Source organism: Camelus dromedarius, chromosome 12 (assembly GCF_036321535.1).
Source record: "Camelus dromedarius isolate mCamDro1 chromosome 12, mCamDro1.pat, whole genome shotgun sequence".
Classification (NCBI taxonomy): Eukaryota; Metazoa; Chordata; class Mammalia; order Artiodactyla; family Camelidae; genus Camelus; species Camelus dromedarius.
Window position 1 is genome coordinate 34,455,920 of NC_087447.1, and position 23,478 is coordinate 34,479,397.

Genomic DNA, 23,478 nt, shown 5'->3' on the forward strand with positions numbered 1-23,478 from the left:
GTTAGTGGGTGACAAATAGCATTTTTTAAATAACATGAGAAAAAAATACAGAAAATTTCAGAGGGCACTGCGCAGGGCAAGGATTTGTAGCATGTTGTGGGAGTTTCACTTCTTGAATGTGTCTGTGAATATTTGGGAGCCGGGTTGTAAGGGGGATGGAAATTGTGCTCATTTCTTAAAGTTGTTGTAGGGATTGAATGAGTTAATGTTTTAAATGTTTAATGCAGTGTAGCAGAGGCTGCCAGCACCCACCCAAGTCCCCTTGGAGAGAATTCAGGCTCGCTGTACGTTGTACCTCCCTTCCAGAGTCTCTCTCTCTCTCTCTCTTTCTGGCCATGGGTATATGCTTAGTTCAAGCGCAGGGCAGGTAAAAGCACAGTCAATTAATGTCCCAGGAGCGACCCTCAGCCTAGGAGGACTGGGGGATGGATAAACACCACAGCCTCCTCACCCACCCAGGGCAACGATTCTGAGGCATGTCTTTCATGGTCTCCCAAAAGGTGCCCAGTGAGACTGAGCCCCAGATACCCACAGAGCAACTCCCTTCCTTATCTCCCTTCCTCTCTCTCACTCTGCTTCCTGGGATCCCCCCCACCCCAAGTAAATTATTTGCACCTGTATCCTTGTCATGGTGCCTAATCTTATTTTTTGCATGAGTTCAACTTAAGTGGATTCTGGCACAAAGGAAGTGCTTCATGTATGAATCACTTTCATCTGGAGATGGGATCTGTACAAATACTTTATATGTATCACCTCATGTAATCTTCACCCCAACCCTATAGGATAGGAACAGTGATTGTCCCCATTTTCCAGATAAGTAAACTGAAGCTTTGGAAAGTTCAGCACCTTGTTCAAGGTCACATAGGTAGAAAGGAGAGTGCTTCATCCTGAACCCATGTGTGTGTCCAAAGTCCCTGTCCTCCACCTTGATACTCCATTTAATCTACATGACCTCCCTGCCAGCCAGCTACTGTTGTTACACCCATTTTACAGATGTGAAGATGGAAAGTTTGGGGAGGTAAAGTACTCGATTCCCACACTATTCACTGCCAGGCTGGGACCAGAACCCAGCATTCCAAATCCTGGTCCTGTGCTTCCTAGGACATTAGGCTGCTCCCAGCACCCTGGAAAGGGCAAGCATGGGAGAAATCCCTTCCCTTAAAAAAAAAAAAAAAATCCCTGTGGTGGAAACTGGGTACCAGAGTGAGGTAGGATGTGGGTGAAAAGAAGAGATAATCCCAGCAGGCTTACTGGAACTTCCAGATGGGAGTCTGTTTTAATGCTTGTGCCTCAACTTCCCAGCCTGTTAAAGGGGACTGATGAGCTGATATTAAATCCCTCTACTTACTGCTGGCTTTAACTTTGAACTTCCTATCCTTATCTCCAGCAGCCCCATCATTTCCACCAAAGCACCAGGAGTCGTACACACCTGAGGTCCAAGCTCCATCTGCATCAAGCTCACTGTTCTTATTTACTCCCCACCTGCTGCGTGCCTGGCATAGTGCTGACTTGTCACTGCCTTGACTTCCTCATCTGGTAAATTGGGATAATCTCAGTATCCACTTTATAGGTTGTTATGAAGATTAAATGAGCTAATTGTGCAAACCACCAATTGTGCTGACCAAGGACTCATATCTAGCATTATATAAAGGACACTCAAAACTCCACATTATATAGCACAGGAAACTAATACCTTGTTATAGCCTATAATGAAAAAGAAAATGAAAAGAAATATATATATATGTATCTATAACTGAATCACTATGCAGTACACCAGAAATTAACACAACATTGTAAACTGAATATACTGCAATAAAAAAATGAAAACTTCACATTAAAAAAAACCCCAAGCAATTCAATTAGAAAATGAACAAGTGATATGGAGAACCATTTAACCAAAAAGGCTATACACATGGCAAATAAGAAAAGGTGCTCAACATCACTACCTACCAGGGAAATGCAAGTCAGACCATGGTGAGATGTCACAACATACTTATTAGAAGAGCTAAGATTTAAAAAAAATAGCGACAACATGAAATTCTGGCAAAGATGAGGAGAAACTGAATTGCTCACACATTGCTCGTGGGAATGTAAAATGGTACAGCTACTCCGGGAAATCGTTGATTCTTTAAAAATCAAACGTACACTTGCCATAGAACCCAACCATTACACTCCTGGGTATTTATTTTAGAGAAATGAAGATTTAGGTTCACATAAAAACCTACACATGAATGCTTACAGCAGCTTTATTTGTAATAGCCCCAAATCAGAAACAACCCAGACATCCTTCAGCGCTTAAACCACAGCACCACCACACCACAGAACATTACTCAGCAACACAAAGGGATGAACTGTTGATACACACAACAACTTGGATGTATTACACTGTGAAAAAAGTCAATCTTAGGAGGTCACACACTGTCATTCCATTCAGACAACATTGTTGAAATGACACAAGCATGCAGACAGAAAGCATACTGATGGTCAATGGGAGTTAAGCATAGTGGAAGGTGGAAGGTGGGTGTCTTGACTGTGGTGGTGGTTACACAAATCCACACAAGTGGACCCAGGACTGTGCTCACACGTCATCATGCCACAGTCAGCTTCCTGGTTTTGACACTACTATAATCACGTAAGATTTAACTACTGGAGAAAACTGGGCGGAGGGTACAAGGCATCTCGTCGTACTACTTTGCAACTTCCTACAAATCTAGAATTATTTCCAAATTTTAAAAAAGTTTTAAATGAGCTTGTAAAGAGTTTAGCTCAGTAACTAACTTAATCACTATTAGCTCTCATTAGTATAATTATTTCATTTTCATTATTACTTCATACAAGTCATATCATTTAATGCTCACAATAAGCTTGTGGGAAAAAAGGGTTTTTACCCCCATTTTACAGACTGGAATGCTAAGACTTAGATACATTAGATAATTTGTCTAAGTTTACATATACAGAAAGACCTAGGAGTTGAAGCTCAGTCCATGGCCTTCCCATATACATGGGAGTATGAAGACCAGTATGATAAAAATCTTTGCCCTCATTGAACTTACAACATAGCAACGGAAATAAGAGATATAACTCAAACTCAAGCAGAGTACCATACATGCTGTGTAAGTTCCAAGGAAGGACCAAGAGAGGGAGAAGTAAAAATTCTAACTGAGGAGATTTAGGAAGGCTTCCTGGAAGAGGTGGCATTTGGGATTGTTTTGAAGAATGAGTAGGAGCCATAGGTATGGAAGGGGATAGTGGTACAGGAGAAACAACCCTGGACTCTCACTGGAGGAGGCAGTAGCATCAGGATGACTTATCTTAAAAAATGTGTTGATGCAGCCACTGTGGAAAACAGTATGGAGATTCCTCAAAAAGCTAACAATGGGACTACCATATGACCTAGCAATTCCACTCCTGAGTATACATCTGAAGAAAATGGAAGCATCAATTTGAAAAGATACATGCACCTCAAGGTTCATAGCAGCATTATTTACAATAGCTAAGATATGGAAGCAACCTAAGTGTCCATCAACAGATGAATGCATAAAGTGGATGTGGTGTATATATGATGAAATACTACTCAGTCATAAAAAAGAATGAAGCTTTGCCATTTGCAGCAACATGGATGGACTTGGAGGGTATTATGCTAAGTGAAATAAGCCAGACAAAGACAAATACTGTATGATACCACTTATACGTGGAATCTAAAAAATACAACAAACTATTGAATATAACAAAAAAAAAACCAGACTTATACATATAGGGAATAGATTAGTGGTAACTTACATAATATTGTCCATCAACTATACTTCAACTTAAAAAATGTGGAGGTAAAGCCTCATTCTTAATGAGCAGGGCACTGCTGATCACAGTGTTCAAAAAATTGTCACTGGGGCTAAACTGAGACAGGTTATGCTCACATCACAGCAAATTTATTGCAGTGGTGACAATGAGACCAGTAACATTTTTCCACTAAGGTTATGAGTAAACATTGGATGTACCACAGCCGCAATCTGGGGAATGTATTAAGGAATAATATAGTTCAGGTCATTAGCCAAAATAGCAACGTACTTCTTGCAATTTTACTTTAAGGGGACTAAACTAAATTATTTGAGAAAGTAGATCCCAAAGATTCTAAGTGGGATACTTTTTGAAGTATGTTGTCGGTAGCAAGTGGAGATAACAGAAACCCAACTAAGAAGATAGCAAGAAGGCTGACAGAACAACTGTGGGTTAAGCATGGGATCTTTTGCAAAGGCCTATCTTGAAGATAAGTCTTGACTCAAGCTTTGGAGGAATGAAGGTGACTTTGATGGGCAGTGCAATGAATCAGAACAAGTCAAATTCCTAAAGTTAAAATGTATTGACTAAAAAACGTGGAGGCGGTACCCGGTTGTCTGTGGGTCTTTGCAGCCAGGGTTGTTGCTCAGATAACCTCCTCACCACTCCATGTCCAGTTTGGTTTGCCTTAACCAGACCGTCCCCTCCCCGGGGCCTGGCTCAGTTGATGCTTTTGGAAAAGGGATTTTGAGCTGTAAAGGACTGCTATTCCAGATGGATGCTCGGGCTTCAGAAGGAAGAACTGGATTCAAAGGAGCAGCTAAGAGGGATCCCCGAATCCTCTGGGACAATCACTTTCAACTGGGGTTTGGGGAGCCTACGGTTTCCACAAAGGTGTCCTGGGTGGGCTAGGAAACCACCCTGCAGAAAGGCGGATGTCTAGGGCCTGGGCTCAAGGTCTCCACTGCGTCAACCAGAAGAGCTCAGTGTCACCTTCCTTACACACTGACATTCCCAGTATGTTGGAAAAAATATCGTTTCAGGTTAAAAACCCACAAAGCTAGTCCATCATCATCATCTCATCATATTTAACAGTAGCTGATTTTGAGTGATTTGCACGTGGCAACGTGCTTTACATGCCTTGTCTCATTTATCCTCACCGCAACTCTAAACAGTAGATACCACTGTTATCCCATTTACACAGGAGAAAACTTGGGCCCAGAGGTTAAGTAATTTGACCATCACACACACGTGGTACGTGATAGAGCCCGGCTTTGAACCCATGCAACTGGCTCCTTAGCCTGCACAACTTTCCACTACGAGGTACTGAGGAAGCCGAGGCCCAGGGAGAGGCAGGGACTTGCCCCAGGCCCCACTCCTCCTCAGGGCCTTCTTCCTCCAGACATGCTCCTTCCCCGTCTCCTTCTCCATCCTTAGTGTACATTCTAGAGCCAACTCACAAGTGGCTTTACATAGACCATCCCTTAGTTGCCAAGCGTCTGTGCTCCCACCCAGGGAGCCACCAGAGGAGATGGAGCTGTGACACATCTGCTTCAGGACCCCCTGTTCTGAAGGGGCCTGGGATGCTCCCCTGGCCTGCAGCCTCCTTTCCCAGCCTCTGCTCTGGAAGCAGCTGAGGACCTTGGGCATGGCCTTCCAGGCCCTTCACAGTCTGCACTCATCCGTCTGTCCAGCCTCACCTCTGTTTTCTCTTCTTCCTACACTCTTGCTATTGCAGATATGTATTCATCCTATTCCTTTGTCCATGCTGTTCCCTCTGCTGAGAATACCCTTCCTGCGTGGTTGGCCTGGCATACTCCTCCTCAGATATGCCTTCTCTAGGGTCCTGAACCTCCTCCCAAGACAGAATTCCTCAATCTCTCCCAGCGCTCTCCCTGTCACAGCGCACACCCCTGTACTAGAACCACTGATTGACGCCTCTTCCTTGATTCAAAGACACGCAGGTGGTCCCATTTTCCCTGGACTAAAATCAGAAGAGGTCTTACAATCCATGCTTCTGATTATTTCTTGCCTCCTGGAACACTGTTATTGAATGGGTAGTATTTTGTAATCGATGTCGTCTTAGGATCCAAGACTTCCTCTCCCTCTAAACAGAGCTCACATGGGTTGGAGGCCAAGACCCAGGTGTCTCAGGACCCCCAGCAGCCAGCACAGGGAGGCACAGAGGAGGAACCAGGTGGTAGCGGCCATGGTGTCCATGGGCCCAGGTCAGCATGAGAGGCCTGCGAGGCTGCAGGCTCCAGGGCATCCCTGAGGCCCAGGAGAGCCTCCTGCAGTTTCTACCCCTACCCAAGTTCATGCAACCACCTTGTGGCATATGCCCTGGAGAGAAACACAGGCAAGGACTGCAGGCTTCCTTTCCCCCATGTTACTTTGCTAGGGCTGACATAACGAAGTACTACCACTGACTGGGTAGCTAAAGCAACAGAAATTTCTCTTCTCACAGCTCTGGAAGCCAGAAGTCCAAGATCAAGGTGTCAGCAGGGCTGGCCTCCCCTGAGGCCTCTTTCCTTGCCTTATGGATGGTCATCTTCTCCCTGTGTCTCCGCGAGGTCCTACCTCTGTGCGTGTACCTGTGTTCTAATCTCCTCTTTTGGTTAAGGACACCAGAGTCAGATTAGATTAGGACCTACACTAATTTAAACTTAATGACCTCATTTTAACTTAATTACCTCTTCAAAGACCCTGTCTTCAAATACAGTCACATTCTGAAATACTGGGTGTTAGGACTTGAACATACAAATTTGGGAGGAACATATTTTGGCCGGTAACACCCCTCTAAGGTTGACCAAGCTCAGCATGAAGCATGTCAGTCTCAGATTCCAAACCCCACTGCACCCCACGCACTGCTTCCACTTTTCTCTCTCAGAAGTAGCCACCATAGCTGACGGCCCCTTGCCCTTAGCTCTCTTGAATTTCCAATAGAGTTTTCCAGCGAACTCTCTTCTGATTGCTCTGCCCTTCTCTGTCCTCATCTACTTAGTGCCTGGCTCCAAGCGCCTCCTGATCTAGGCCTTCCAACCTAAATCTCCCATGGCAGGTGGCTCCACCTCCCTGTCTAAAATACAGGAATCTGAAGCTTGGTAAGGTCTCTCAAGGACACGGGATTTGCTTAACCATCTCCTCCCCCTTGCCTGCAGAACACTCTGCTAATCAATCCCAGCACACTTTCCCCCAGAAGCCAAGCCCAGGCAGCCACTGTCAAGTGGGCTGGCTTGTGAGCTGGTTAACAGGTGCAGCTGGGGCCTCAATGCCCTGTAGGGGAGCTTCTAATCAGAAATCCTGTGGCTCCTTGGGTACAATATCCACACACCAGATCCTTTTGGATAGTCCTGAATTTACATCACTTTTACTCTCTTCAACAAAAGCAATTTGTAAATTAGATAAGTAAGTAAAAGTGTCTGCATTCTTTCGAGGGGGAACATTTGACCGACTCTTGGACTCTGGCCCAACAGATGTCCTCTCCATGTTGCCTGAAGCAGTTGGCCAGAAATCTGGGCTTTCTACTAAGTGGTCCAAGCCAGGGAACAAAGGAATAGAACTGGCTGAATATTCACAGGTTCATTCATTCACTCCTTTCCCCAGCACTCACTGAGCATCTACTTCATGCCTGGCACTCTCTAAGGGCTGGGGATGCAGGCAAAGATAGTGAGATTCGACCAGGTGCTGGACCCAACAGCACCCTAGCAGTATTTAATTCTTTATGGACTCCATTTTGGTATTTTTCCATCTCCATAGCAAATATTGCTAATTGTCCCTAAAATTCATGGTCTTCCTTCCATAGTACACAGTGCATGTGAAGGAACTTCCCAGTGAGCAACTACAGCTGGCAGCCCCCTCTATGTCTAGGCATGGCCATGTTACCTCACCCATGAAATATAAGAGGTGATGAGAGTCATTTCCCGGCTGAGGCTTTTATGAAGCTGGTGAGCCTTCTCCACGTTCTTTCTCACCTTCCATTGGCTAGATGCAGGACGGAGAAGCCGTAGGATGGAAGGAGCCTGGGTTCTTGAATCACTGGGTGGAGGAGAGCCACCCACTGACAAGAAACGTCAGCCTTGGACTATTATGTGAACATGAAATAAATTTCTATTGGGTTGATCCTTTATACATTTTTGGGTCTTTTGTTATAGAGTTACATTACCCTAAATAACACAAATTTTAAGTGAAGTCTGTCTCATTGCTACACTGGTTCAGACATGTCTTTGTAGCTCTACTGTCTACTTTCAAAACAGTTTGGATGTGGGGACCCAAAGGAAATGTTTCTCAGCCTAGGAATTGGCCTTTCCTCTAAGCCACATGCCTTGAACTCAGATTATGAGAGGGACTTAAGAACTCTGGTAAAAACAAGCTTTCAAAATTTGAGAAAACTGCAAAGCTTCCCTGAGAAATTCCCAAGCACCATATTCCTCTGCCTGGGAAATCAGTCTGGGTACAGCACAATCTTTTAAGCAGCGAGAAACCCCCTGTCTAGGTTTCAGTACCCACTGGCCATGGCTCAGTGACGGAGTGGGCAGAGTCAGGACCACCCGGCAAAGAGAAATTAACAAGTAATGGAAGCCGAGCCCCCCTGGCTGGGCCGACAGCATGAGTCAGAGTGCTACAGAAATAAAGAAATCCCATTCATAAATTTTTCCTCGCCCCAGCTTAAGAGCTTTCAAAGTCATAAAGTCGACATAAAGCCAGAAGACCTACAATTGTCCAATTAGAGGTTTTATCCAGGAAAACACACATTTTCAAAGTCACTGGTTGGTCCCCATGCCAGGAGTGTAGCTAAGCTGGTTTGGCCTGCTGTACCTCTGGCTTTTATAGAACTTTCCACTTCAGTGGGACAGGACAAAAGACTTCTTAGAGCCTCTTACCCCCAAGGTGGGGTCCACCAGGGGCCTACAGACACCCAAAGCTACCCCTTCCTGCAACAACTCAGGAAAAACAAGAATCTATCTAAGCCAGCTCATCCAGGAGGAGAGTAGCAACTAAGGGCTTACTACCGATGATTCTGGAGTGTTCCAAATACGTAGCACATATTATTGCGTTCAAGCTTCATTATGCCCCTGCAAGGAAGGGTCTATTTTCCTTCATCTTCCAGATGAGGAAACTGAGGCTTGGAGAGGTCAACCCACATGCTCAGGGTTAGATGGCTCCATGAGTAACAAGGCTGAGATCGGAACTCAGGTTTAGTGATTCTAAAATCCTTCAATCTCTACCTTCTGCTGCCACTCATGATCCCAGGGCTCTCATTCTGTCCCTGTCCAGCCATGTAATCTGCATTAGGAGGGACATGGAGATGGAGGTCAAGGGAGGGCACATCATTGCCGGGGGGGCTCAGTTGAGAAGTATGATCAATGAGGGGAACCAGCTCCAGAGAGAGCTCCCAGTATCTGCCAGGCACTGTGCTAGCATTTTGCATAGATTATCATCCTTTATCCTCATAATAGTCCTATAAAAAAATCAGCATTATTATACCCATTTTACAGCTGAGGCAACCAAGGCTCAGAGAGGTAAATTACGTACTTTCCCGAGGCCATGTGGTTAGGAAGTAGGGGCGAGTCTGCTTCAATGGAGACCCTGCTCAGAAGCCTTATTCCTGACACTGAGCTCACCCCGCTGTGCCATATGACTTTTACTCTTGGGAGGGATATCTTTATTTGTCAAATTCCACCTCTATTTGTGCACATTTAATTGCTAACTGCCTTGACAGTCCTGAATGTTGAGACTTCCAGACCCACACTTACTAGGTGAATAATCCTGAGAGTGTCCCTAAACCTCTCACAAGGGACATAGTTTCCGCGTTGGGGGGACTTACCATCTAGACCAGGGGATTACTTTTCCCAGTAAAGAGCCAGAAGGTAAATATTTTAGGCTTTGGGGTCCTTCTCATCCCTGCACGGCAACTACTCAACTCCGCCATTGTCCTGTGACAGCAGCTGAAGACATAAATGGATGCATTTGGCCAGATCTGGCCCAGGGGCCTGAGTCTGCAGACCCCTGATCTAGATGGTCGAAATATTCCACAAGTAAGTGTTAAATTCTCATCGTGTAAGTGCTTTACAGGAGAGGTATCTCCACAGTCCTCTGTGAGTTTACTCCCCCAGGGACTGGTCTCCAGGGGTTGGTAGCCTGGTTGGTCACTCCTTGAGTCAGGGCAGGGCTGGGACCAGAGTCCAGGTCTCCTGCTCTCCCCTGGGGGCTGCCCCCACCCCCTCACAGGCTGCCTCCCTGGTCATCAAGGAATCTCTTCCAGGAAATGAGGCTGGGTCCACAGCCCTGTTAGAGGCACAAGGATAGCAGGCAGCACTCAGAGAACAGCCAGGGGTTTCTGCAAAGGCCTGGCTTAACCTCTGACTGGGGCCAAGAGGCTTCCACGAGCAAATCACTGGCTCATTTCTCTCCAGCAGAGCCTGGCTCTCAAAGCACCTTCTGGAAAGCCATTACAGCAGCTGCAGCAGCACGCGTGGCGTTAATTTATTATAATCCCGGCGTGTAAAAGCCGAGCTCACAGGCAGAGCCGGGGGCGGTGGAGGCCGCCACGCTGGAGACTGCGTGAGCTGCTATTTTCTTCTCTCGCAGCCACAAAAGGAAATGTTGGCGAGGTCCTGGGAGAAGGGGTGGTTGGTGGGGAGGGGACGCTGCTGGATTTCATAGCAGGCATACAAGTCATTTGTCTTATTGTAAAATAGATGTGTGTTTGGACGCCGAAAATGCTCTGGATCCTTTCTTTCCTCCCCTCGCAGGCATGAAAAGCCAGGAGCAAAACAAAATGCTGCTGCTTTCGAGGCTATTTTGGGCGCCAGTTGCTGATTGTCTTGCTTCCGAGGCTCTCGGCACACGTTGCCTTCTCCAAGAAGGGTTTTAGCAAATTGAAATGGGGACTGAAAGAGCGTCTTGCTGCTACTGCCGCCATCAGAGCAGAAAGCAGTCCCCAAAGGCCGGACCGGGCCCACGTCGCCTGATGCTCCCCTCTCTCCCCACGGCCACCCACCGCACACCTCCTGCCCGCGCCGTGCTCGCTGGCGCCTGAGCAGGGTTGCCCACCCCGTGCCAGGAAGCTATTTACCAACGGAAATAACTCTGATAAAGGGCTAAAATTAGCCAGCAATGATGGAAAACATTTTGTTGAGCGATCTGTAGACAAGAGGGGAAGCAGAGCTGTGAAAAAGATAGGGCGTGAAGGATGCATAGGGAGAGTGGGCCGACTGGGACCAGCTGGGGGGCCCCAGGAGTAGCTGGGCCAGAGCCCCGAGGCCAAGACAGCCACACGGATATCTTGGTCAGTGGCCCCAACCTACACCATGTTACCCGGCCTCGAGGCAGTGAAGGAGGGCGAGCTGGCAAGTCTCTTCAAGGAGGAGGGAGTATGTGAGGATGGGGACCAGAAACGCAGCCCTGCAAAGGAAGCAAGTAGAGCACAGGGTCGAGGCTAACCAAGAACTTAGCTTTTGGAGTTCAAATCTCAGCTCTGCCACTAACAGTCACCTTGGACTTAACATTTCTGAGCCTCGTGTGATAAATAAGAATCGCATTAGACCCACATCACAGGGTTTGGTGATAATCCATGCATACTATTTACAGAAACAGCATTATTCAAGACGTCCACCCTTCTACAAACATGGACAGAGGGCATTCTGTGTGCCTGGCGCTGTCCTGGGAACCAGGCTATGCCTTGATGAGGTAGACAAAGCGCTACTCTAAGACATTTTAATTCTGTAGAGGACAGCAGCAGGGAAGAGAGAATGCACCTTAGAAATATAGAACCAGCACTGCTGGCCCTGAAGCAGCCAAACTGAAGGGCTCCAGAACACCTTCGCTGGGCCACAGAGACATCACCCCATCTGAGTGCATGCTGACTATAGGCTACATACTGGAGAGGGAATAATTTCGGCTCAATCTGCCTTTTTAAAATATTCAGTCTGGTAGAGAAAACAGGTAGGTAAACGGGGTATCTGTCATTCAGCATGAAAGGACAATAACAGAATTAAGTTGAAGCAGGAACCATGAACGCTCCCTGGGAACAGCAGGGACCACCTCATGAAGGCAGTGACAGAGGCTGGGTCTTGAGGGATGTGCAGGAGCTGGCCCGGCAGACAGGGAGGAGAGGAAGGCATTCCAGCAAGAAAGAACAAATGGCATGATGTCTGTGAGAAAAATGTCCATGCTTGGGAATGGCGGGTGTGCAGCACACAAGGACTGGGGATATTCGACACATTTAATAATTGGTAGTGCAAGGAACCCAACAGTTAACACGCGCTGACGGTGGCACTAGAGAACAGGGTGTGAGCCAGGCCCTGCCTGTTAGCTGCTGGACTGTTGGGTGGCCAGGGGGTTGAGGCAGGGGCTGGATGGTGGCAAGATGTTGGGCAGGAGGTCACAGAGAAGAATCGGGTAAGGGGATAGTCACCAACTGGTTTAGAGGTTATACCATTGTGTGCAGCTCAATGTCTGCCCCCAGATGGAGGAAGGATGGAGGGAGAGGGACCCTGAGGATGGGGCAGGGCCTCCAGAGCCCCCTGGGAGGTCACGGAGCATCCCAACAGGCAGTGACTGGGGACCCCTACCATGATGTTTGCCAAAACACTTCCATCTTTAATCTGTTTACATGTGGATCTACCATCTAAGACTTCATCTGGAGGAAGTATTTTGAGGTTAAAAAGATGAGTCAAGCAACATAGGCCCTATTCTTTGAGGAGCAGAGATCTGAATTTTGGGCTCCTCGGATTTGGCATTTGTCACCACACTATGGAAGGATAGATCTGAAAAGTTTCTGAAAGCCATCCTTTATTCTTCATTCCCAGGGCTGATACCCTGAGATCCTTTCTCTCCTCTGAGGTCTTGCAAAGACCAGAAAAGCATCCTGAAAGCAGAGATGGGGCTGCTCCTTGTGAATGGTCCCAGTGGCTCACCCAGGGCTGGGCCCATCAGAGGGCTTAATGAGGAACTGATGTTAGTTAGCACCCAGTGGACGGTCATTGGCCACCTCTGCCTGGCTGTCTCCAAGGGCAACACGTATGCTTCTCTCTGAGGCCTCAGTAAGGCCACTGAAATCACCTGATGAGGTGGAAAGAACATGCTCTTGGAGGACAGACCAGGAGTTCAATCCCGAGGCCACCCACTGCGTCCTAGCTCTGTGCCCTCGGTTATGTAGTTTACTGGCCTTGCCTCAATTTCTTTTTATCTGACAAATGGAATAAGAACAATAACCATCTGACGGAGTCGTCATCAAGATAAATGCGATAACATTCGTTTTATCACGTAAGTTTGCTTTTTGCATTATCAGTATGAAGAGTGCTAATTATAGCCAGGCACATAGTAGGTTATCAATAAAAGCTAGTCCTTTCTCTCTCTTCTCTTTTGTTGAGATTTCTAGGCACTGGAGTATGCAAGTCTTTACAATAACCTAAGTATATACAAGTTAATCATATTCGTGTATTTGCATAAATTAATAAACAGTAATTACATATTGCAGCAATTTCTGAATAATATCCCAAAATAATGTTCTCAATGCACCAAAATGTTAACAACAGCTATTTCTGGGTAGTGGCATTATGGGTGATTTGTATTTTCTCCCAGATTTTCTACAATTAGCATGCATTATTTTCTGAATAGGGAAAACAAAAAAAAGCAACCACGAGTAAGAAAAAAGCTGTCCTCTGCTACCCTGTGATAGGACGTGTATTTGCCAGCCTCAGATTCTGCTGACAGTCTCTGTGACTCCAAGGACCTGGTGAGTCATCGAAAAGTTGAAGTAGCTTGAAAACAGAAGATTTTGCAGCAGACTGTGGCAAGGCTGCCCAGACTCTGGCCAAGAGGGTCTGATCCTTTTCCTCTTTACTCTGGGAGGCAGGAGCAGAAAGGAGTGTGCTAACTTGGGAGGAAGAGGGTGTAGACGGAGGGGAACCCATTCCACAAATGACTGTGCACACAGGGCACTGATGGAGGCCCGGATCTGAGGACTCGCCTCGCCATGTGCTAGATGTGAGACCTTGGGCTATTTCACTCCCCTGACCTTCTGTGTCCTCAGGCCACTTGTGTTAATTGTCACTTCCTCTGAGAGGTCTTCCTGGACCAGCCCACCCTCAACTGCCCCCCCCACCCACCCATTAGAGTCTGCACCCTGATATGCTCAGCCTGCAGTGTTACAATGGGCTCTTCATGGCCAGTCCCCAGTGCGAGGCGAGGAGCAACTCAAAGCAAGAAACACACCTTGCCCACAACTGTTTCCCTTTGCCTCTCATTGTGCCTCGAACAATGTGGACCCTCTATAAACATCTGCTGAATGAATGAATGAATGAATGAATGTTATGCAAGCCTGTGCTAAGACCTAGAGCTGCAGAGATACAGCTGCCTGGATCCCCTGCCCTCAAGGAGCTCACAGTATAGTTGGGACCCAGGCTCTGTAGCAGAATGTATGCTATGACCAAGGCCTTAAAAGGCTTAAGAGAAACTAGGAAAATAAGGAAGGAGAGGAGAATTCCCCCACGGCCTCATATAAGCAGAATTTGTGTATAGCCTGGAAGGAGGAGTAAAACTTCCCCCTGGGGGAGAGGAGGTAAGGCAGGCAAAGGTGGAAGTCTGGCAGGAGAGTCTGCACCGAGAGGACGAGACGGGACCCAGGCGTTGGGTACCTCTCGTGGGAGGCCAGCAGGTCTGGTGGCCTTCTGGCTGCAGTGCGGAGCCCAGACAGTTTTAGGAAGAGGGCTGACGGGGTTTGACTGGCCTCTCCCGGGACTGGCAGGTCCAGGCATCTCACACCTGTCAGCCTTGCCCAGCGCTCTTCCTTCTGCCCATGAGGAGGGCTCAGAAATAGGACCAGTTTGCAATTAATCACTAATCAATCGAGTCTTCAGCAAACAATCCCTCTAATTTAAATGAGCATCTGTGAGAAGGGCTGGCTTTGGCAGGGGTCCTGAGGAACAAAGACATAATTAACCTCTGCCAGTTGCAGCAAATAAATTGCAGGAAGGACATCCAGGAAAGGCCCAGGATCTTCAGGGCAGCCCACTCTTGAAGACGAAGCCTGCTCGCCTAACCTGGGCTGGAGGAGCAGAGCTGTGGCTTCACTTAGGGGCCCACTGTTCCCATTAAAAAGTGCAGAGGCACTAGTTAACTCCATCTCACCTCAGGGCCTTTGCATATGATGTTCCTGCAGCCTGAAACCCCTTCTCCCATTCTTGAACATGGTTGGCCTCTCTTGACTTTTCAAGTCTTGGTTCAAATACTGCTTCTTTAGTTATATTTTTCCTGGCTCCCCATTTAACATAGCATTACTACCCTCCTCTGCCACCTCTCATTATACAATTCTATTTTCTGCTGTCATAGGGCTTCTTTTCTTGTATATGTGTTTATTTTCTTTCTCCCCACCTGAGTCCAACCAGATGTAAGTTCTGTGACAGCAGGGATCTTGTCTTGCTCACAGCTCTAGTCTCAGTGCCTAGCACAGCTCCTGACAGTCAGCAGGTCCTCAAAAAAATGCATTGGATAAAAGGAAGGAAGGGAGGGAGGAAGGGTGCTTCTAACACAAGAGTTCCAAAATGAAACCCAGCCCTCAGCCCGAATGCCCTGGGAAGCTGGCTCGTTAACCACAAGCCCATGGAAAACTTCCAGGGTGGGGCCGGGAGTGTTGCATCCCCAGGGATAACGGAGGCCTGACACTTGATGCTGAAGGAAAGGAAGGGGGATGGGTAGGGGACTAGCCTTTATTTGGCCCCTACTGTGTGCCGGACCATGTCTACTGAAGGAAACCTCTCATTTTGCAGATGAAGAGACTGTGGCTCAGAATGAATAAACATCAAATAACATTTGTTTTGTATGTGGGGTCAGCATGTTGCGTATCTTGTCTCATCCATCGTCCCCCAAAAGTTTGGAAGGCAGGCATTGATTACTGCTGAGATTTTACAAGCAGGGGGATTCAAAGATGTTCAGTAAACTTACTCGATTACACATGCGTCAGTGGCAGAGCCAGGGTAAGAACCCAGATCTTTCTAACTCGCCTGGTATCTTCCTTTGACAGAAAACTCCCTTCACACACATGAGAGCCGATTTGGCCCTGCCCTGCATCCCATCCTCCTGGGGACAGAGGTCAGGGGAGCCCTGTTCCAGACCATGGCTCTGGGCAAACTTTTCAGACGATCCCCAGCTCATCCCCCCACATCCCCCCCCCAGCTCCGAAGCCCTTAATTAGGCTGCCACCTCTGAGCGCTGAGAGCTGCTCAGACCGCCTGACTCAGCACACATGCCAAGAGCCGCCTACACACGCCAGCAGGTGAAGAGGGATGGGCCTCCTGGCCCTGCAAAGCAGCCAGCTCGGAAACCACCCAGGAGGCCTGCTCCACAGGCTGGGGTGCAGGGGAGGGCAAAGGCATCGCTTTCTGGCCAGGAGGCAAGGGCATGGTCCTTTGGTCACCCATCATCCGGAAGACCGATCAGTTTCTTCATCACTCCGAGCCCTAACTTCCACATCCACGAGGCTCTCATGAAGACAAAATGAAATAATATATACCTGCCCAAGGCTGTCCTGGAGGGAGAGCTCAGTAAGATTGGTTTTCTCCACTGAGCACCCTGTACCAGGTGAATTTTAAATTCAGAACCAGCCTGCCAATTCTCCTTCCCACCTGTATACTTACACATGCAACAAACACTCATGGGGAAAGTGCTCTGTGCACGCCCTGAACTCTGGAGAAAAGACAGTGAGCAAAATGGTCAAAATTCCTGACCTCAAAACCCTTACCTTCTGGTTGAGGGGCCGGGGAAGAAGAGGGGACAGTCAACAAAATAAATAAATAAATATGTCAGATAATGTGCTAAGAAGGAAAAAGCAAAACTGAGAAAGTCGACAGGAGGTGTAGGGAGATGGGGTTGCTAGAATTATGTAGAAGATGCCCAGAGACAGGCTCACTGAAAAGGTGACTTCTGAGAAGAGGCATGAGGGAAGTGTGAAGGCCGCCCTGTAGATATCTTGTCAGGGCCACAACTTTCTAGTCAGAGCAAACAGAGTTCAAATGCCTCCTGAGCTCAAAGCCAAGGCAGAGTCATTAGATTTCAAAGATGTAAGCTTTTCCCAAACAGGAAGTCAATGAGTAAATTAGATTTTGTGAAAATGCAATTAGTGGCTAGTTTTTCAAAAGGAATGATGCTGTCCACTCCTGCTTTGATGGTTTGCTGTTTCTGGGAAGTTGTCCTTGGCCACGCCCTTCAGTGTATTACCACAGGTTTCCCTAGAGGATTAGACTAATTAATATCAGTAAGAAGAATTACAATCACTGTCATTTATTAAGCCCCTACCATGTGCCAGGAGTAGTCCTGGCAGCTTTGATGCGCACTGTTACTAATCCCATTTTGCACATGAGGAAACTGAGGCACAGAGAGATGAAGCCTTTAACCAAACTCACACGGCTTTCAAGTGGACAATCTGGGGTTCAAATGCAGGCAGCCTGGCTCTGGCATCGATGCACTGACCACCAGGTTAACCATCTCAAAACCTGCAGGTGATTGTTGCTATTGGTAGGAAGGACTGCCTTAAGCCATCCGAGCTTTCCTGCTCTTTCCATGAAGCCAGGATGCTTTCCCCAGATGAATGCTGTAGAGCTGCCTGTTTAATCTTTTGACCCGGCTCCAATTCTTTCGTCAGAGATACAAAAATCTCAAAGAAAAAATATGTTGCAGGTGGACTGCTACAGCAAAGAGATGACCCAAAATTCCAATCTCCGTGGCAGAGGAGAGTGGCTGAGAAAAGCTGTAGCGAGCTGGTGCCAAGTCTCCAAGCCTCAGTTTCCCTGTCTGCAAAATAAGGAGGGATGATGGAAGGCTCTAGGTCCTCTTCCGATCCATGATCTTATGGTTCAGAGACACAGAACTTGTCCTTGACCTTTGACTTAAGGCATAGAGCACCTATTAGGGCTTTAAATAGATACCCAGAAGGCAGCAGCCTGGGCGAGTTGGCTGTCTGCTGGGAGGTGGCAGGAGCTGCCACAGCACACATGTCCATGGCCTGGACCAGTCAGAACATCGGCCCCTTCCGATCGCCTCATGTCTGCCAGCGCTGCCCGTGTGGTCTCCCCCGGGCAGTGGGGGTAGGTCTCCCTGCCTTCAGGCTGTTCGCCATAGGGTCACCCTATTGCACATAGTGCTTGGAAGGTTCAGACCTGTGGCTGTCCCCAATCCCTTCCTTCCATCTCTGCACTTTCTGTCTTGGAGCTTCCTGACCCACCTCATCAACCAGCCTCTGGGGAAAGCTGATTTCTGGGGGGAAGGGGACACATTAATGACAAGATGATAAAGGCACCATTTACTGACTGCCTTCTCTGAGCTATTTTTTTTTTAATAGAGATAAAATTCACATAACAGAAAGTTAACCATTTCAATGTGTACAATTCAGTGACACTTAGTACATTCACCATGTTGTATAACCATCACTTCTATCTAGCTGTAAAATAGTTTAATCACCCCAAAAGGAGATGGACCTTGTTCCCATTAAGGAGTCACTCCCATTCTCCCCTCCCCCACAACCACCAATCTGCTTTCTGTCTCTCATGGATTTGCCCATTCTGGATATTTCATATAAATGGAATTGTACACTATATGATCTCTTGGGTCCAGCTGCTCTCACTTTGCATGTTTTCAATGGTCATCCATGTTGTAGCATTTATCAGTATTCCATTCCTCTTTATGGCCGAATAATATTCCTCTGTATGGATAGAACACACTTTGTTTATCCATCAGTTGTTGGACATTGGGCTGTTTCCATCTTTAGCTGTTGTGACTATGGACATCCATTCACAAGTCTTTTTTAGGACAGTTATTTTCAGTTCTTTTGGGTATACACCAAATAGTGAAATTGCTGGATCATATGGTAATTCTGTGGCTAACTTTTTGAGGAACTGTCAAAGTATTTTCCAGAGCAGCGCACAATTTTACATTCCTGCCAGCATGGCATGAGGGTTCTCGTTTCTTTATATCCTCACCAACACTTGTCATTTTCCATTTTAAGAATAGAGCCATCCCTGTGTGTGAATGGTGTCTCACTGTGGTTTTGACTTGCATTTTCCTAATGATTAATGATGCTAATCATCTTTTTATGTGTTTCTCAACTATGTGTACACCTTCTTTGGAGAAATGTCTATTCAAGTCCTTTGACTACTTTTTAATTGGGTTGTTAATCTTCTTATTGCTGAGCTCTTTATGTATTCTGCTGAATTTCTTTATATATTCTTGTGTATTAGACAATTGTCAGATATAAGATTTGCAAATATTTTCTCCTATTCTGTAGGGTTGTCCTTTGATGTATGGAAGTTTTCAATTTCGATGAAGTCCAGATTATCTGTTTTTTCTCTTGTTGCTTATGTTTTTGGTCTCATATCTAACAATCCATTGCCAAATTCAAAATCATGAAGATTTACCCCTATGTTTTATCCTAAGAGTTTAGTTCTAAGTGTTTTAAACTTAAATCTCTCTGGTATCCTGGAAGGTAGATACCATCATTATCAACACCCCATCTTAGAAATGAGGACATCTGGGATCAGGACACGTAAGGGACCAACACCCAGGGCAGAGCAGAGACAAGGCTGAGGCTGTATCTTCAACCCTGGAGCCCAAAGGCTATATTATTCAGCCTCTCCAGATCCTGTCTCTGGCTTCCCATTACGCCCCCATCTTCAACAATACAGACATTTCACAAACAAAGTGCCGAAAGGGAAGGAGCAAAGGGATGCAGATTTCCACCTGACATCTAAAGGGCTAATTCTGCAGCCTGGGAGGAAGGCCCAGGTGAGAGCAGCCGCCAGATAAGTCAACTTGACATCTCTAAGTTTAGCTTCAAGCAGACTTTCTGTTGTGCTTTTGAATTTTCCTTCCCTACAAAGCAGCAAATCTGGGATCGTGGGACACCCTCTCTGAGCCATGGCACCTCATACCCCCCGTCCCAGGGTGGTTAGGGGCAGTTCTCCCTCCCCAGGAAGCTAGCGTTGTCATCTGCTCCTGAAAACCCAGCTTATTCTCCAGAAAAGCAGGGAGAGGTAGCCCTGTGTGTCCTGGGGTAAAATAAGCCCAGCTCCTCACCTGCAAGTTCACAACAAGCACTCGTTTACTAAGGCCAAGCCCTGTGCTGTGGGGGCCACAAAAATAAGTGTTTCACTGGCTCCCAGGCCAGTGGAGGAGGGAGAAAGAGCTGCGTCAGCATGACACAGAAGGGACCACAGGTTAGATGGAGATGGATATTCAGAATCAGTTATGAGAATATCCATTCATTCACCAAAAAAATTCTTGCGGGCTTTTCCTATGTGCCCAACATTCCTTTAGATCCTGAGGATAAAGCAGTGAACAGACAAGGTCCTTGCCTCACGGAGCGTCTATTCTAGTGGGCAAGAGAGACAAGAGACAAGAGTTATTTTCGGCTTGGGAAAGGATCAGATGAAGCAGCCTTTGAGCTGGGCCCTGCAACATGGGTGAGATGTTAATGCATGAAGAGGGAGGGTCCAAAGTGTTTTTCCCAGCACCACCAAGCAATTCTCCATTTCTCAGCGAACACTGCCTGTCCTACAAATTTAACTCAATTCTGACACGATCTACCTGGAGACAGCATCTGATCCCACAGGTTAAGGGCTCAGTCCGACAAGACTGCCCCTACCTCAGATGTCCATCACAAGTCCAGGTTGTCACCTGTGCTTCTGACCAACTGGCTATAAATCAGAGGCTCCTGCAACTCCCTTCCCAGGTTCGATTAATTTACTAGAGCGGCTCACAGAATTCAGAGAGACATTTACTCACATTTGCTGGTTTCTCATCAAGGCTGTTATAAAGGATGCAAATGAACAGCCAGACAAAGAGGTATTTAGGACGAGGTCCAGGAGGGTCCTAAGCATCGGAACTTCTGTCTCCATGGAATTGGGGTGCACCCATACCTCGCATGTGGATTCATTCACCAACTTAGAAGCTCATCAAATCTTGTTGTTCAAGAGTTTTTTTTTTAATAGAGCTTGATCTGCAGCCCCCCACTTCCCCTCCTCAGAGGTTGGTGGGGGCTGAAAGGTCCAACCTTCTAGGTCTCTCTGATGACCAACCCCATCCTTAAGCTGTCTCAGTTCCCCACTATACGCCACCTCTTTAGCTTAAACTCAAGTGTGGTCGAAAGGGTCTCCTTATGAATAATAAAAGATACTTCAATCACTCAAGAAATCCCAAGGGTTCTAGGAGCCAACGCCAGGAACTAGGGATCCAGACCCAATCTATTTCCTATACCACAGAAGGGAGTGCATCCCAGGCTAAGAGAAATGCTCGAGCAAGGGCAGGCAGCTCTGACAACTCCTTGGCATCTTGCAAGTATATTTGCTTGCTTGCTTGCTTGTTTGTGTGTTTATTATTAAAATGTTTTTCTTTGGTTATGGATATTTTCCTCTTGTAAATTTTAAAAATACAAAAAAAAGGAAGAAAAATCACCCAGAATTCCATCACCCAGGGATAAGCGTTTATTTCCTGACCACAGAGAAGTTGAAGCCATTTGACTTCTCTGAATGGCAGAGCCTAAGGATGCTTTGTTCAGCATCCAAAAAGTGTGTGTTCTGTGGACCAGAGCCTTGCTTTCCCCAGTGCTGCCTGTCAAGTGGAAGCACACGGGGACCCAAGGCAGTGCATCCGAAATGAAAGTTAATGACTTTGGCTTAACTCCATTCTGCGAATCAGATCCACTTAGGTTGGAATTAAAGAAGGAGCTCCCCTTTGTATTCCCAGGGTGTGTGTGGTTGGGGGTGGGGAGGCCTCTTTCTGGAAAAGGCCACAGGTCACAGCACAGACTTGGGTCCTGAGACCTGGCTCTGCCCATTATATCCCTGACCTGGGGCAAGTGCTCACCCTCTCGGTTCCTCTGGGTCCCCATCGGGTGATGCAGGAACAGGAACCAGGCCTACCTGGGAGGTGTTTTCGTAAGAAGTAAACAAGATCAAGTATGTGAAGAGCTTAGGAGCATTTAACCTATGGTTGGGGTTCAAGGAAAGATCTTACTAGGCTCTGGAATTCTGGGTCACTTTAAAGACCCATCCCTGCAACTCAGGCACCCAGGACTCACAGATGCCATCAGAATGGGACCGGGACACACCCACACACTATCCAACTCAGCCTGCCCCAATTTCTCCTGAGTCCCCTCCCTGCCCTCCCATCCCCTCCATGGCCCCATCTCGGCCATGGGGAGAAAGAGACCCAGGCAGCAGGAACAGCTATGCAAAGCTCTAAAGACAAGGAAGAATGTGTACATTGGAGGGAGTGGCCTAAATGGCATGAGACGTGGACCTGGGACACAGGCAGGCCCGGCTCGTGAAGGGACTTCCAATTCCAGAGCAGTGGGTGAGCCCAGGACTGGGGAGGCAGAAAGACAGAACTTACTAGTGCATGACCTTGGACAGGTTATTCAGCCTCTCTGAGAGGTGCTGTTGGGAAAAGAGAGAGGGGAGGGGAGTGTGAGGACATGAGAGAAATAACACACATGATGACTTCAGAGAACCATACACCTCTGTCTACAACCATACAGAGAGCCCCAGTTTTGCTCTCTGCTGGGTGAGTCTTCCCCGAGGATGACTGCTGGGGACCTAGCCTGCCTTCTCCCTCCAGAGCCCCAGCTCCAGTCCTCTCCGGGGTGGAGTGGGTCACTGGCCTGTCTTTCTTCCTTTGGCTGCGAGAAGTCCACAGTCAAAAGTGAAAAGAACCAGTTGTGCCTGGCTGTCCTGTCCCCAGCAACGGCCGAATGTTCAAGAGGGGAGAAAAAGACGTATCTATGAAGCTGTCAATGGGGAAATTCTGGACTATGATGGAGACAGAAATATTTACTTTGCAGGGATAAATATTACAGAAACAATCTTCCGTTGTCCTGGCTCTGGGCTGATGTAGACTTCCCTCGCCAGGACAGTGTTCTCGCTGCCTGCAAGGATGACAGCAGCAGAAGGCAAGGACCCCACATAAAACAAAATAAAGGTACCTCTGTGATCCTCGGGAAATTTGCTCTCACAGGTGAGAGTGAAAATGCATGGATTTGAGTTAGCCCTACCTGGATTTGCTCCCAGAATCTTTCCATGGTATTTGGGTGACTGTGGACCAGTTACCATGCCTCTCTGGGCCTCAGTTTCCTTGAATCCTAGACCTAGACGGAGCTGCTACAAATATCTTCACGATGTGACTGTACGGATGGATGGAGCGAACCCAGGGTAATGTCTGGGTTCTCAGTCAGTGTAGATTCTCTTTCTTCTGTTCTTCTTCCTGTCTGCACACAAACTTCCTACAAAACCAGCCGATCTGTATTACTGGGGTCCCCGGGCAGTACCAAGACTAGCCATTTGCCCCCAGCCGCTGGGCTCCCTGTCTCTTGGGCCCCCTGTCTCTTGGGCCCAGGGGTAGCTGCCACAATGCCAGGAAGAATCTCACAGTTGAACCAAATAGTGTTCACAGAACTCAAGTTGACAGGTAAACTCAAGGCTTATGGTAGAATTCAGCCATGGTCCCCTTTTGGTTCAGACAGATCTTTACAGGACTAGAGTCCCTTTACCTGCCTGGAACAACTGAAAATTAAACTGACCACCTTGGTGAGCCCTTAGATGAGGATGCAGCTTGGTGTCCTGCCGTATATCTGGAAGGAGCATCCATGGACCACCTACATCAGAATCCAACAGTCTGAGCTGGAGTGAGCCCAGCACTCCAGGAGAAGAAACA

General features: G+C 47.3%; 1 protein-coding gene and 1 non-coding gene across 3 annotated transcripts in view; one reads left to right on the plus strand and one right to left on the minus strand.

The window, feature by feature from the left end:
• Positions 1 to 23,478, minus strand: part of NAV2 (neuron navigator 2) — a 690,497-nt gene that overhangs the window by 461,863 nt on the left and 205,156 nt on the right. The gene's annotated exons all lie outside the window — the stretch shown is intronic.
• LOC116155499 (small nucleolar RNA SNORA1) lies at positions 3,829 to 3,961 on the plus strand. Its single transcript, XR_004139390.1, has one exon. It is a non-coding gene; the product is annotated as a small nucleolar RNA SNORA1 (small nucleolar RNA).